The following is a 16,730-nucleotide window of genomic DNA, read 5'->3' as shown; positions in this document are numbered from 1 at the left end:
ATAACGGTCCATACTTACTTCTATTATCTGACCACCATCGAAGCAACAATTGAATGCGCCGCATCCAATTTCTTGCATTGGCATGCGCAGAATCGGTGCAACGGTTATAACTGAAGCATTGTGTCTATGATATACACACAACGGTGATTCACCGTTGTTGGAGTGTGCTCATCATACAACACCGAGATAGATGACAGACATGTCCCAAATCATACAACAGATTTCCACCGTTGTGTGATGCACTTTTTGTAGTAGTGTACTTAATTTGAAGTATACTTGTGTAATATCAATAAAATGTAGAATTATAATAAATCCATTTAAAAATCCAAATGAAACTTGGAATATCAATTACTGTACAGACAACCTTTGTAGGGGAAATTCTACAATGTATTAACGTATGACATGCATGTAATTATCTTAAAGTGTTAAAATGAGTCCTCAAAATAGTAATGTTAGTCCTCAAAGTGGTAACATGAGTCCTTAAAGTGGTAAATATTCTTGGTTACCACATGAGTCTTCAAAGTGGTAAAAATAGTTGATGCAGTGGCGGAGCCAGAAATTGATCTCAAGTGAGGCACTCGAAAGTTTAAAAAAAAATTCGAAACTTTAAAATATCAAAATTTTAATAAAAATAAAAATTATAATAAAATTAAGGAAATATAACGGAAATAAAATTTTATTAATCAAACTTATTGTTTTTAAATTTTGGACTGTGTTTCATAATGAAAATATGATTTATCTTTGAATTTTAAAATCATAAAAAAGAATTGTGTTAATGGTTTTTTGTTGAGAAGAAGCTTGTTAAAAAAAAAAAAAGTGCATTGTTGGTAACATAGTGCGAACCTGAGTCCAATTTGGACCAAGTTCACATGGAGGAAAGCCTCTACCACTATAGCAAGACAGCTACCGTTGCTATTATGATACTAGCAAAGTTTTATACTTAAATTTTACTGGGGCACGAGACCCACCGTGCCCCAATGTGGCTCCGCCCTTGAGTTGATGTATGAGAAATATTAACATAACATAGCCTTACCCACTTTGTAGAGGCAAAGATTTACTACAAAATAGAATTATAGCAAATTACCTAAGACCGTCATAACGTGATAAGTTCGAAGATGACTTAGACGAAGTAATAATGTAGTAGGCTGGCAATCCAAGTGAGAAAGATGGTAACGAGAACTGCAAATTAATGCTTCAAGAAGATACTAATCAAGACACAGAAAGGTTTATGAATGAATTTTGGGTAAGGAACATGCAGAGAAGTAAGCAGTTAAATTGAAAAGCTAATAGTAGAAGAAGGCAGATGATGCAAGAACATATGTGGCAATATCAAATGCATCATTTGTCATTTGATTATAGATTTGTAATCGTTGATAATTCATTCTCTAGACATTTTTAGGGCATCTTATTGCATTCTAATTTAGGATTTGTAGATACTTCTACTAGCAACCTAGTTTGCTATCTCACCAAGAATAAGTAACACCCTCTTATGGGACTCACAAGTCATGGTGGAGCCCAACCGCGACATGCATTCCGTAGCTCGACATACAACCTAACCCGTGGCAGTCGGAAGCAGCCAAAACCTCATCAGAAAGCAACCTTCATGGCCTTTCCAATATGCATTCACAACATACTTTCTGTACTAGAATCAGGACTTTTAAGTCCCACATAGAAGAAAATGTAAAGGAGAGGGGCTCCCTTACCTATGAAAGGGACCCCTCCTCCCACTTAGAATGCACTCCATTACATCCTCATGTAATCCCCATGGGCCGCAAGACCCAACACACATAAGTAAACATTCAAGTGGACGTAGTCTCCAGCTAATATGGGAGACGAACCACTATACTTCTTGTGTCTCATTTACTCTCTCTCTCTCTCTCTCTCTAATGCTAACTAGAGCCTTCGGTTCTCACGTTAATAGGATTTACTTTTGATTATCTTTCCAATTTAGTTTAAATCTACTTGGTTTCCAAGTAGTGTGACCCCTATATATATGGATATTGTAATTGTTGTCAGATAGCATATAGTTTATGAATAAAATTAGTTTATTTGCAGTATGGATTCGCCCTATTTTATGAGTTTGCTACTCCTTATTGTTGGTATATGTTGATTGAATGTTGGAGGCCTGTGTTCGATACCTTTTTCCTATCAATTTGTTATCAGATCTCTGGTGAGAGTGTGGTGGATTCCATGGCTCGAAGCAGGATAGATCAGGGTGGTTTTCAAATGGAGAGTCGTTATAGCAACAACATGGAAGAATCAAGATGATGATTCAATAACTTGCAAAACATATCAATAGCATCGAAACTCGATGCAAAGGAGGTAATAGTTCTGACGGGGAGAGAGACGTTTATCAACGTGTCACTTGCATCAAAATCTCATGCCAAGACAGTAAGGGTTTTGACAGGGAGGAGACATGAGACCTTTTCATCACTGTGCTCCGTCGTGTAAGTCGGACGAAAGTGTGGAACCGGTTAGTTTCGACTATGAAGGCCTATGTTTTAGGACCTATCCCCCATCAATTTTGCAAATTCCCAAAGAATTAGTTAATCTTTGAGCCAAGAAAAGCAATCTCAGCAAGTACTCCCAAGACCACACCTGATACAGACTCTATTAGACGTAAGCCAATAAAGAATCAAGCTGAGCATAAGACATAAGCCTAGGAAGTCAACAAGGGAAAAAATGTGAAGTTCTTCAAGTGCTCAGGCTTAGGGAACATTGCATCAGATTGTCCCAACTGGAGGATTGTGAGTTCGATGGAAGAATTAGGGCAGTAGCGTGGGGTTGGATGACCTGCCCACTTATGATGAATATGGGGACCAAGATGTAGAGGAAATAAGATGGAGTGATCATGGGAACTGGCTAGTTATTCGGTGAGCAATGAACACAACGAAGATTGATGATGGCTCTGAGTGGCTCCGACACAGAATCTTTCACACCAAGTATACTGCAAATGGCAAGGTATGTAGTGTTATTATTGATAGTGGGAGTTGTGAGAATATTGTTGCTCAACATATGGTGGATAAGTTATATTTGATAACTGAGAGGAGGCCCAAATCTTACAAGTTGTCTTGGTTAAAGAAAGGAAATGATGTTATTGTCAACCAGAGTTGTTTGGTGTCTTTCTCTATTAGGACCAAGTACCAAGACACACAGTGGTGTTATGTAGCTCCCATGAATGCTTGTCACCTTTTGTTAGGACGTCCGTGGCAGTATGATTAAAAGGAAGTACATGATGGGCATCTAAACACCTAAACTTTTGTTAAGGATGGTACTAAAGTTATTTTAGGGACATCAAGATCTAAGCAGAACCCAAGTCAAATCAAGCAGGAGGTGACAATCTTCTAACTATGTGCAGATTTTTGAATAAGGCCAGAGAGGAGGGTGTGTTCTATATGCTTATAAGCAGAGAAGCTGATCATAATCATGAATTTAATTACCCTGAACTCATAGCCACTTTGTTGCAAGAATTTGCTGATATTATTCTAGAAGAGTTACTGGCAGGATTACCATCTTTGAGGGATATCCAACATCACATTGACTTTGTACCTGGAGCAAGCTTGGCAAACAAACCTCATTATCGCATAAGTCCTCAAGAATATGATGAGCTCAATAAGCAAGTGACTGAATTGTTGGAGAAAGGGTGACAGGACCCGCCCCGAATTTCACCCTGAAATCTGAGGTGGCCCTGTGGGGCCCACCTTAGGAATAACTCTACCAAAAATTCGGCAGAGTCAGCCCTAAACCTGTAACACACATTCACACTTCTAATAAATCATCCTTATTCTTCTGGAGCCGCCTTGCTCCCCAAATCACAACAACTCCACAATTTACAACTAAAATACGAATCATACAACATAAACCAAATACACATATGCAACTCCCAAACTTTACAACATTGGTCCCACAAGTTATTAGAGCAAACTAAAAGAGAAAAAGAATTCATAATACACGTAAGTTCCACGATTAACCTACAATATGAAACCAACTGTTGCAGATGCTATGCCTCGAATCCTACTATGTCAAACCAGCTACTCTGCAGACTGGGCATTTGAAACCAAAGGGCCCAGGGAAAAGTAGATAAAAAAAACATTAGCGTGAGTGGACAAAAATAAGTAATTGCAAAAAAATAAATAAAAGGAGTTATACTTTCCCACATTTATTTCATTAAAAACCGATGCATGCAGCAATTATAAAATACATTTCTTTAAGCTCGAAACTCGTGAGAACATACCAACCCCGCTGGTTAAACAAAAATCGGACTAGGCCCGCTAGTCAAGTAGTAGTAAAGTATGGGGAAGAAGTCATCACCATACACTAAAAAGGGAGCCTCCCAGGCTCGGGTCAGAGTGTTCCACACTCTTGAGCATCCCATGCTCTGCTCTACTCACCCACAAACACATAGTAAGTGGGGAGGAGTACTAATAGGATAGCTAGCAATAAAATAATACGACCCAGGTATGGTGGATTAAAATCATACGAAAAATGGAAAATTGGTAAGGCTTCCCCAATATCTCACAAGAAGAAAATAATATTCCAATGACGTGTCCCTGCACGCCAAAACATTCTCGAATTCATAAACTAATATGCGAGGTTAAAGTAAATTCATGAATCCCAACGAATATCCCATTTTCGAAGATCCTTTGGGAAAATTCAAAAACCGACGAATGAAAACAATATTTAATTCCGGAAATTACCTCGGAAAATAATTCATCGAAAATCACATAAATCACAAATTCAAATCGAGCATAGCAAACTTCAATTTGAAATTCCAATCGATGGTAATGAATACTCAAATCCAATTAATATGCTCGATAACTTAAAACAATAATTTAAATCGCTAATCCATTTCCCAAATCATAATAATATGATCACTAATTAAATAAATACTTATTTCGGAAAAATAACTGCATGCATCATTATTTAGAAAACAAAAGTCCACTTACAGTATACGGCTAACGTGGTATCCAAGCGTAAGGATCCTCGTCGAGCGATAGGTCGGTACCTCGTCCTGTACACAATCATTCGTACATAAATAATTACCGGACGGAAAATAATTTTACGATAATTAAAATTCGATCCCAAATCCCATGATCTCAACTCCTTCAATCCTCTTCGATATCCATCCAAACTTCACCAAACTTCAAATATAAGTTATACGACATTTTTAGGATTTAACTAGCTAGAAATCGCAATTAAAAAGCTACCCTACGCACCTCCGCCGCCCACAATGGCGGCGCGTGAGCCCCAAGAGCCACCGGTAACCACCACCAATGGCCACCAAATTTTGGCAGCACCACCTACTCAACAGTCCAAGCATTTTTCACAACTACAACAAGTTCCAATTTTACCTGTAAGTGATCGAAATTGGTCGGTGAAGTTTTTCCAGAAAAACTCAAGAACCCTAGGATTTGAAATCGTTGCCACACTGCAAATCGTGGCTCAAGGCTAGGGGCAAAAACCGAACCTTCGACGCCGGTTTGGTGGTCGGAGATGGCCGAAATAGTCGAAAATCGACGAAAGTTCCGATCGGCTACAGTGAACTTCACGGCTCAAAATCGAGCTCCTCCGGCCGAATCACTGCAAAACACCACCACAGATGTGACAAGGACGAAGAGGCGAGATTGTCGGTGCCCGGATTCCGTCGTGAGTCGGCCGGAGAAGGAAGAAATTGGAGGAGGAAGAATCGGACCGAAGAGGAGAAAAGGATCGGGGAAAAAGAGAGAAAAAACTGGGTAGGTATCCAAAAATGGCATCTCACCATAGTAACTTTCTATATTTATAGAAAGTTACTGTGAACAGTAACTTTTACATTTTCGGCCATAACTTTCACATATGAACTCCGATTTTTACGTACCATATATGCACGCGCTAGATTTAATGTCCTCTACAACTTTGATGAAGGAAATTTTGGTAAATTTTGACCCAAACAAAATGTCAACTTTTAGGGCCACTAAAAGTATCAAAACAAAGTAAAAAGTGAAAGTAATTGTCGTTTACCGTCCAAATGACTAGTAAACGGATAAATTTAGGTTCGGGACATTACAAAGGGATTATTAGGGAGAGTATGAGTCCTTGCGCATTGTCAGCTTTACTTACACCAAAAAAAGATGGTACTTGGCGAATGTTCGTAGACAGCAGGGCTATCAACAAAATTATCGTGAGGTATAGATTCCCAATTCCACGCTTGGAAGACATTCTAGATCATTTGTTAGGTGCAAAAGTATTCTCAAAGATTAATCTGAGGAATGGATACCACCAAATAAGAATGAGGCCCTGGGATGAGTGGAAGACCGCATTTAAAAACCAAGATGGGTTGTTTGAATGGATGGTGATGCCATTCGGACTAACAAACGCCCCTAGCACGTTTATGCGTGTCATGAACCAGGTATTTCGTTCTTTCATTGGCAAGTTTGTGGTTGTGTATTTCGATGATATTCTGGTCTATAACATTGATGTTAATCACATGTGGAGCACTTGAGACAAGTCTTTGAAGTGTTGAGGGAGGAGAAGCTTTATGCAAATTTGAAGAAATGTGAGTTCTTAATAGACAAATTAATCTTCTTGGGTTTTGTTATCTCTACTGATGGGGTACAAGTAGTTTCAAAAAAGATTGAAGCAATTTTGCAGTGGCCTACTCCTTAATCTGTTCATGATGTTCGAAGATTTCATGGTTTGGCTTCCTTTTATCGAAGATTCATCAAGAATTTCAGTTCCATTATGGCACCAATGACTGATTGCTTAAATTCTAGTGCCTTTAAGTGGACAGATGCTACAGAAAAGATCTTTTAAGCAATTAAAATAGCCATGACAGAGGCTCCTATGTTGGCTCTTTTGGACTACCAAAAGGTCTTTGAAGTTAACTATGACGCTTCCAAGGTTGGAGTTGGAGCAGTTCTAAGTCAAGAAGGTAGGCCGGTTGCATTCTATATTGAGAAACTCAACGATGCCAGGTAGAGATACTCGACATATGATGTTGAATTCTATGCAATCATGCAAGCTCTTCGGCAATGGAGACGGTATCTTATTTATAAAGAATTTAGTCTTTATTCTGATCATGAAGCACTCAAGTTTATTAGTGGGCAACAAAAGTTGAACAGAGGACATGCAAAGTGGGTGGAAGAATTGCAAGAGTATGATTTTGTAATTAAGCACAAATCAGGGGTTCAAAACAAAGTGGTTGATGCCTTGAGTAGTCGGGAAACTTTGTTGTCAGTCATGAAGGGAAGAGTTGTCTGATGCAAGACATATGGAAGTTAATTAAGTGACTTTAATATCAGCCGAAGTTGACTTAATACACATTTACGCAAGCGTACGTATCATTGTCAAGATAGAAAAATATTATGCCCAAAGTTATCGTACCGTAGAGATTAGTGGCTAACTCACAATCCTTGGGTAATCGGAAATAAAGACACTTAGCACACAAAGAAAAAGAAAATAAATAAAAGTGTTACTCTAAGGCACCAAGCCTCAGGAATGCTCGAACTAAGAGCCTAATGGTGGTTATTTACAATGAGTCAAAATTGTCACCAGTAATTGTAATTTACATTTTTTTTTAAACTAAAGTGCAAGAATTTAAATGAAAACTTTAACTAACAACTAAATTAAATAAAGGAAAGAAATGTAAGAAACGAAGATAAATAGAGGATTGGTAGTTAGGGATGAATCCTAACCCTAATTCAATGATCTAAATGCTAATTTGATTTACATGCAATTTATTAAATATGGTAGGAGCCGTACCCAAGGCTTTTCAAGGCTCAATGGCCGAAATTGCCTTTTATGGTATTCCTACTCCAGTTCAAGGACCATAGGAACTCACTTGACATAAATTAGAGCCAGTTCAAGGGTCACTAATTCACATCAAGAGGCCTAGAGATCGAGGAATTAGGCAACCAAGCTCACCATAATTGCGATCAAGTTAATCATGGAGTGAACCATGCTTGTACTTCCCACGAATATTAAATCGGGGTTCTAGCTAGCTCTAAAATTTAAGGATGTCATCCCCTAAATTTTAATCTAGACTTATTAAAACACATACCCAAGAGTTGAAAATTTCTAAGCATGCATTCTAATCAATTATCACAAAACATAAGCATCCAATAATTAACAAATTCCATATATAAATTAAATTAAGCATCCATTACATTAAATTTGGGCTAGGGCACACAACTCTAACCCCTAACAAGAAAATTACACAAAACCCATAATCATAGACATCAAAATTACAAAATTCAAATACAAAGGAGAAGATAAGTGTAGGAGAAAACAAGAATAGTCACAAATAGCTAAAAAACTAGCATGACTAGTCTTGAATTATAACTCCCACAATTACCCAAGTCTTGAATCTTGTAGAAATTGAAGTCTTTGACGAATCCTTAAAGCTTTTGGGTGAGTAATCCTTCAAATTCCTAAAATAAAACTAAGGAAAATATGGAAAATGATGGAGGATGTGAGAGGAAAGTGAGAGCAGCCCAAAGGGTTGCCCTGTTTTTGGTGGTGCGGTGCTGTTAAAGCAAGTTCACCCATGCGTCATCAGGTCACCTACTATTCACTACTTTTTATGTGTATTTTCACTCTCTGGGTCACGGAAACAGTGTATTTCGTGCCCTGGGTAGCCATGTGTCACCCCGGGTCACTTTCTAGGTCACCCTGGTGACCTGCAAGCTGACCTGGTGACCCAGGTCTTATTGGAAACTGTGCCCGTGATCCAGAAAGTGGAAATAAACAAAAAAAGCAATTAATAGTAGCTGACCCAACGGGTGAACTTGCTGTTAGGGTGAGTGTTAGCGTGAGAATGAAAAGGGCGAGGTATATATATGTGAGTTCAAAATGATGGATGGCTGTTGAGTGTGTCGTGTGAGAAAGGAAAGGATGGGGTCACGTGGTAGCTTAGAGAAAGGTGTGTGGTCTAAAGGTCAACAAAGGATAATTAAACAATGATCATTTGTTTAATTAAAATACCATCACGTGCAACAAGTTTCTTCCTTCTTATTTTTATTTATATTTTTTTCTTTCTTCTTGATATTTTGGCACATATTTTTGGAGGCAATGAGATTTCACTTCTTCAGGTGACTGGTATTGACTACATCGTCTTTTTGTCCGAAATTTCAATTTGTTTTAGTTTTGCACAATTTTACCTCAATTTTTGTAACTCCGTTTATTTCCTATAAAATAAAAAAAATATATTAATTTCATAATAATTGAATTGAGGATTAACTTATTCTAAAAATGCATGTAATCAAATGTATAGAAATGCGTGTAATCGCATGCATAGAAATGCCTATAATGAGTTGTGTTCTTCTTATTTTTGGTGACATGTGCTATTACTTCTAAGCCTATGTTTTAAGACATGTCCCCCATCAATTTGGTATTAGAACTCTGGTGAGAGCGTGGTGGATTCCATATATGGCTCGAAGTAGGTTGATCAAGGAGGTTCTTGAATGAAGGGTCATTATAGCAACGACATGGAGGAAATCAAGATGATGATTCAACAACTTGCAGAATATATCAATCGCATCGAAACTGAACGCCAATGAGGTAAGAGGGAGGTAAGAGTTGCAACGGGGAAAGTGACGTTTATCAACATGTCAATTGCATCAAAACCTCATGCCAAAAAGGTGAGGGTTTTGACGGGGAGGGAGACGTTGGCCCTTTTCATCACTGTGCTCCGTTGTGAGAGTCGGACGAAAGGGTGGAACCGGTTAGTTTCGACTAAGCGGCTATATTCATTATGCATATTCCCAAAGAATTAGTTAATCTTGTCAATCAATGTCAGAGAGAAAATTTATGGAGTCAAGATTAAGCATTTATTCCAAATATCTATTTGTCAGGAAGGGAAGGTTTCAATTACAAGTTAAAGGTTCATCAAAAGATCTGAAGCAATGGAAGACTCTGTCAGGATTTTCTTTAACCAATGACTCGAATCCGATGACGAATTCTTTCCAACAAGGGGAGGGGAGTCTGATGCTGGAGCATATGTGGCAATATCAAATGCATCGTTTGTCATTTAATTATAGATTTGTAATCATTGATATCCATTCTCTAGACATTTTTAGGGCATCTTTTTGCATCTAATTTAGGATTTTCTTTTGATTATCTTTCTAATTTAGTTTAAATCTACTTATTCTCCAAGTAGTGTGACCCCTATATATATGGGTATTGTAATCGGTGTCAGATAGCATATAGTTTATGAATAAATTCAGTTTATTTGCGGCATGGATTTGCCCTATTTTATGAGTTTGTTACTCCTTATCTCTTGTGTCTGTTGACTGAATGTTGGAGGCTTGTGTTAGATATCTTTTCCCCATCAGTAGACCTCTGTTATGGAGCATCCTAGTTCTTCAAGATGCGATGCAGCAGTACGAGTTGCAGAAGTTACTCCATTTATATCAACACCATCATCGAGAATCTCACGGATATCAGACCAATTTTCAGTCCTTTCAAAGGTTTAGATTCCAGCAAACTTATGGAAACAAATTGAGATGCATATATATATATATATATATATATAGCTTGATGGCTGAGTTTTGGTGGGGGTGACAATTAAGATACACCGGCTTGCTTGAGAAAAACTCTGTGTACCAAAGGCTGAAAGGGGTTTGGGTTTCAGAAACATCGTGCATTTCAACCAAGCTTTACTTCCTAAGCAAGGTTGGCGAATTTTACATAACATTAAAGAGCTAGGTTCGAGGTTGTATAAGGCACGTTATTTCCCGGAAACTGATTTCTCGGGGGCCAAGTTGTTGGGGGGCTCGTCTTATGCATGAAGTGAACTTTTGTTGAAAGGGCTTCGATCGCTCTCAAGTTTGGTAAAGGCAATATGATAATTGTTTGAATGATCCTTAGCTTCCATTACCTCAGTTTCAAGCCGTTTTCTTTTTCTTTACCTATGGAGGGTTTGGATGACTTGAGAGTCGAAGAGATTATCGACCAGTATGAGAAAGAGTGGTGTGTGCCTCTAATTTAGGAACTCTTTAGACCTGCTGATCGAGGTTGATATTATTGCACGTATTTCGTTAAGTACTAGGGTCGGTGAAGACAGACTTGTATGGCATTTCAATAATAAATGGAGATATTCTCTTAGAGATGGATATCACGTAGCTAGATGGGTTGCGGGTTTGGCTGAACGTGCTTCATATAAGTTCTTTGGGTCCAGTTGGTATAAATGGGGTGTACTGGAAGCGTATATGGGCAGCAGGATACCACCGAATTATCAGGGCGTTTATGTGGAGGTTGTTAAGTGGAATTCTGCTTACCAAGTGTACCTTGGCCAAGAAGGTAAATATGATTGATAATTCATGTGTGTTCTGTGGCCATGCAATGGAAGAAGGGTTGCATGTATTTAGAAATTGCATGTGAAGTGATTAATAGTTACTGGGCGTTCACTAAGCTTGGTTTGAAGGCTACAAAAGTGAGCGCAAACTTTCTAGAAGAGATTGGGTGAGGAATGTTATGGATATTCTTGCTGATCGAGCAAGAGGGTAACATGTTCTTCGTGTACCTTTGGGTTATAAGGACAGAACGTAACAATGTAGTGTGAAAGGGAAGCTGCTTCAATGCTTGGAATACAGCGCAGCATGCCTTGAAGTTCTTTTAGGAGTATCAAAAGGTGCATCCGGCTGGAAGTGGGAAGAGGAAAAGGCCTCCGGCGAAGTGGTAGAATCGACCCAGTGGTAGACTAAAGATCAATTAATGTAGATGGTAGGCTCCGATCTGATTTTTTTTTTTTTTTTTTTTTTTGTTGAGAAAAAGGGCGGTGCGGCAGCCCTCAAGCCTTGATAGCCTTAAATAAAGAAACTGTCGAATACAGGGGGGGACATTGAGCCTAAACCCCTGATTACAATAAGTAGCTAGAGAACATCCTGAAATACTATCCTGAGTCTCTACTAAACGCTTGTACTCAACAAAGCACCAACTAGCAAAGAGCGCTCTATTGGCGACTCCGATCTGATTAGGGGATGGTGGTGTTGGAGTGGTTATTCGGAATGATCCTGGTGAGTGCTTAGCAGTTTTGGCGCAGTATTTCCCCATGCACTGTCAGCAATGCATATGGAGACTGACACATGTAGGGCGGATCTACTTTTGGCTATTCACAAAGATTGGGTGGCGGTTAAATTAGAAAGTGATTGCCGCCGTGTTACAGGATATTGATGACCTTTCTAAGGTTGGGCGTATTATCGACGATTGTAAGTCATATTTGACATTTTTTCTAAGGTTATGCATATTTTTCGAAAAGTAAATGGTGTAGCTAATATGTTAGCTCATCTTGCTAGTTTCAATTACTTGAATGATGTATGGTTAGATTAGGCTCATGTTATTATTCAAGATGCACTCTATGAGGATGATTGTAATTAATGTCACTACTTGCTAGAGGTCAAGGCATTATGTACCCCTCTATACATAGATTTCATTATAATAGTTTTCATTCAACTTGGTTGGGTTCGAAACCCCTTAAAAGAAATATTAAAAAAAAAATAAAATAAGGGATCATTCTTTACTAATTGTGAGATTAAGAAACATGACCATTTGAATCAAAATGAGACATTGAATGGCTTGGCACATTGGGAGGTGTCATGGGAACACTCTTGGAATGCAACAGCATACCGAAACATGTTAAACTTTGGTGGCACTATTTTTTCTTGAAATTTTCCTTACCATAACACTACAAAAAAGAATTGCAACCACCACGGCAGTTTGCATCGGCAAGCATTTGCCATCGCCATTGATGATGCTTTAACTTCGGCAAACTTCCGCCGTCGCAAGAATTTAAGAACTATGCTACATAATTGAGGTTCCGTGGTAATAAGGGTAGCAAAACACTAATATACGACTACTGCAACTGACTGCCGTCGTGTGAAGGCATGAGACAGCAGAGATTAGAGAGTAGCAAAATTTTATCTTATCTCTATGAAACTCTGACCAACGAAAGAGAGAAAAACTTCTCTCTCTCTCTCTCTCTCTCTCTCTCTCTCTCTCTCTCTCTCTCTCTCTCTCTCTCTCTCTCTCTCTCTCTCTCTCTCTCTCTCTCTCTCTCTCTCTCTCTCTCTCTCTTCTTTTGTTTCCTCTCCCTCCATAGCCATAACCTGAAGCATCATCCATATCACCATGACCGTGGAATCCACCATTAGCGTCTTCGCCATCCACTTCACCGCAACGCGTCATCACCAGGACGATCGACCACCGCCATGTCGTCATTATCATGTTCCTGCAGCTAAAATTTCATATATAGTATTTCGACCGGAACCTCCTGAAGGGCAAGATCTCATACTCAATTTAGTGGGCATTTGACCAGCCTCTCAACTACCTGCGAATCTATCTCGCCGATCTATGGTATCTATCTAATCTAGGGTTTCTAATCCATATTCCAGATTTGGTTTCTTTATTCTTTTGTTTGTATTTTTTCTGATTTAGGGTTGTATGATAATTGTTTGATGAGTTCAGCTATTCGGATTCCAAATTTGATTTAAAGGCTTTATGAATCTGGTTTGGCATGATTCATTTGATTTTCACTTGGCTTGTCTAATTTCAAATATTTTGTCCATCTGCACATCTGTTACTGCTCTTACTATTTGATCTAGAATATGTTTTTTTGCTATCAGTTGTATGCTTGACCTGTACTATCTAGTTTCTCATAAATTTTCAAAAAAATAAGAAAGCACAGATAAAGCTCATCTTGATCCCAGCACTGCTTTAGGTGGTTTCTCTGGCAAAAACTATTCCGAGGTAATGATTTTATCCTTTCTTTTTTCCTATTTTTTTTTCCCTGAACTTGAGTGTATTTTAAATCATTTCAAGTTGAAAGCAAGATTGAGTCTTGGAGTCTTTGATAAACATTTTGATATTTCCAAAACAGGCATCAGCATTTATAATAACATATCCTGTAAACAATGCTATTAATAAAGAGGGGAATGAAATTGAAAGAGCAGTGGCATGCGAGAAGGCCTTCATTGAGCTGGCAAAGGTTTACCTCTCTGTAATTCAGTTATAGTTTAGCTTTGTGTAATTGTTTTTTCCTGGTTGTTCAGTATGAAAATAGATAATTTATTGTTTTGAAGTCTAAGATTTGTATTGCATTTGTGATAGGATGAGCTGTTGCAAATGGTGCAATCTAAAAACTTAACACTATCTTTCTCATCGGAGAGTTCCATTGAAGAAGAACTTAAGAGTGAAAGCACTGCAGATGCTATATATTACAATATTGGTGAGTGGTTTCTCTGTTTCATGTTGGGTTGCTTTTTCCTTTTAGACCAAAAGATCTGAAATTCTGTAAGTCATGAATACTGTTCTTGATGTAATATTGTGGTCAGTTACTTGGTCAGTTACATGTAACTGACCATGTAACTGACCAAGTAACTATAACTGGTCAAGTAACTGACCATGTAACTGATCAAGTAGCTGTAGCTCACCCTAATCCTGAATACTTGCAAAAGAATACCAAAATTTCGATAATCAAATCAGAACACCAGCATACTTGTGCTTTTATCTGCCTCTTACATTCAATGTTTACTGTTTTTGAATAATTCTAGGTCCATGAAGGTGCATTTGGTTCTATTGGTGATGATCAGTCACTTCTTACATACTTGGAATCTCTGGGACAACATCAGTAACAAGCATGTTCGTAGTTGGTCATCAAAGGGAGGTGAGTGATGTGAATACCCCCCTCCTCCCTCTCATGAAAACTTGTACAGATTTATACTTTATGTTTTGAAAGTCCATTTTTATTCATTCATAATTATCATAAATACTTATGTTCTACTGATGACACTTAAATGATTGAGAGTTGTGATAAATATTAGCCATTCTTTCATCGACCTAGAAGACACATACGTAATTGATTTCGGATATTGTACACATACGTTTTGATATTTCCAAAATAGGCATCAGCATTTATAATAACTTATCTTGTAAACAATGCTATCAATAAAGAGGGGAATGAAATTGAAAGAGTAATGGCATGGGAGAAGGCCTTCATTGAGCTGGCAAAGGTTTACCACTATATAATTAAGTTATAGTTTAGCTTTGTGTAATTGTTTTTTCCTGGTTGTTCAGTATGAAAATAGATAATTTATTGTTTTGAAGTCTAAGATTTGTATTGCATTTGTGATAGGATGAGCTGTTGCAAATGGTGCAATCTAAAACTTGCAAATGCTTTCTCATCGGAGAGTTCCATTGAAGAAGAACTTAAGAGTGAAAGCATTGCAGATGCTATTACAATATTGATGAGTGGTTTCTCTGTTTCATGTTGGGTTGCTTTTTCCTTTTAGACCAAAAGGTCTGAAATTCTGTAATTCATAAATACTATTCTTGATGTAATATCGTGGTCAGTTACATGGTCAGTTACTTGGTCAGTTACATGGTCAGTTACATGTAACTGACCAAGTAACTGTAACTGGTCAAGTAACTGACCATATAACTTGGTCAGTTACTTGGTCAGTTACTTGGTCAGTTACATGGTCAGTTACTTGGTCAGTTACATGTAACTGACCAAGTAACTGACCATGTAACTGACCAAGTAACTGTAACTAGTCAAGTAACTGACCATGTAACTGACCAAGTAACTGTAACACCATCTGGAAATATACCTAGATGCATTTATGCTTTTGTTTATCTAGTTCAGGCTTTTGGTAGCATTAGCTTCTAGCTAGCTGCTGCTTTGTTATATAATTGAAGATTATTAGCTGCTGCTTTGTTATATAATTGAAGATTATTAGCTGCTGCTAATTTGTTATATATTTCTTCAAGGTTGTATATATTTAACATTTTGACTGTGTAAAATTTGTCATATAGGTAGGGCTTTAAAGCATCAATTCAAGCTTGGTAAGCTCATGTTTCTTCCCAGTCAGGCTTGGTGAGCAGCTTCTGTTTTAATCTTGAAGTCGAGGAAGATTAAAACAAAAGTGTCTGTTTCCTTGTAAAGCTTAATCATCTTGTAAACTTTCGTAGAAGCTTCATTCCTTTTGTAACATTCATGAGAAAAATTAAAATGTATCCCTTTTGTATAAGCTTCATTCCTTTTTGTATAAGCTTTATTATTATTTTTTTGTGTAGCTTTTATCCAAAAAAAAAAAATTTGGCATGCATATTTGCATGCCAAATTTTTTTTATTCATAAATAACACTTTTACGACTGCATTTTTGCAGTCGCAAATGACTTTTGGCATCGCTAATTGGTATTGGCGACAACATTTTTCAGTCGCATGATTCTTGCGACAGCAAACCTTTTGCCGTCGCTAATACTCTTACGACGGCGCATTTGCCGTAGCAAATAGCATTGGCGACACCACCAACGGCGACAGAAGCTTTGTCGTCGCCTAGCTGTCGCCAAAAGTCATTTGCGACGGCAAATGAAGTTTTAGCTACGGCATTGCGCCGTGGCCATTGCAATTTTTTTTTGTAGTGTAAGATCATCTTTTGTAAAAAAAAAACATTTTTAGAACGTGTTGTAATTAACGAAACACTGAAACCTTCAACAAATTTTTTCATAATGATATTTAATGTTTTTGACTTTGAAAAATTGTAAACAAAAAAAAAAGTGTCATAATTTTTTAATTCTATGATCTAGTTTGAGAAATACTTAGGAATTATTATTTGAAGGCAGTATCATTTTAGCGAGAGAATAAGAACATGAAATTTTTGCCAAAAAAAAAACGTGTGCTACACCTGGTAGAAATCATTATACATATAGATGGTCATGTGAGATATACAGCAAACATATATATTTGTTTAAGTATT

Source organism: Rosa chinensis, chromosome 2 (genome assembly GCF_002994745.2).
Source record: "Rosa chinensis cultivar Old Blush chromosome 2, RchiOBHm-V2, whole genome shotgun sequence".
NCBI classification, from domain to species: domain Eukaryota; kingdom Viridiplantae; phylum Streptophyta; class Magnoliopsida; order Rosales; family Rosaceae; genus Rosa; species Rosa chinensis.
This window is presented reverse-complemented; position numbering follows the sequence as displayed.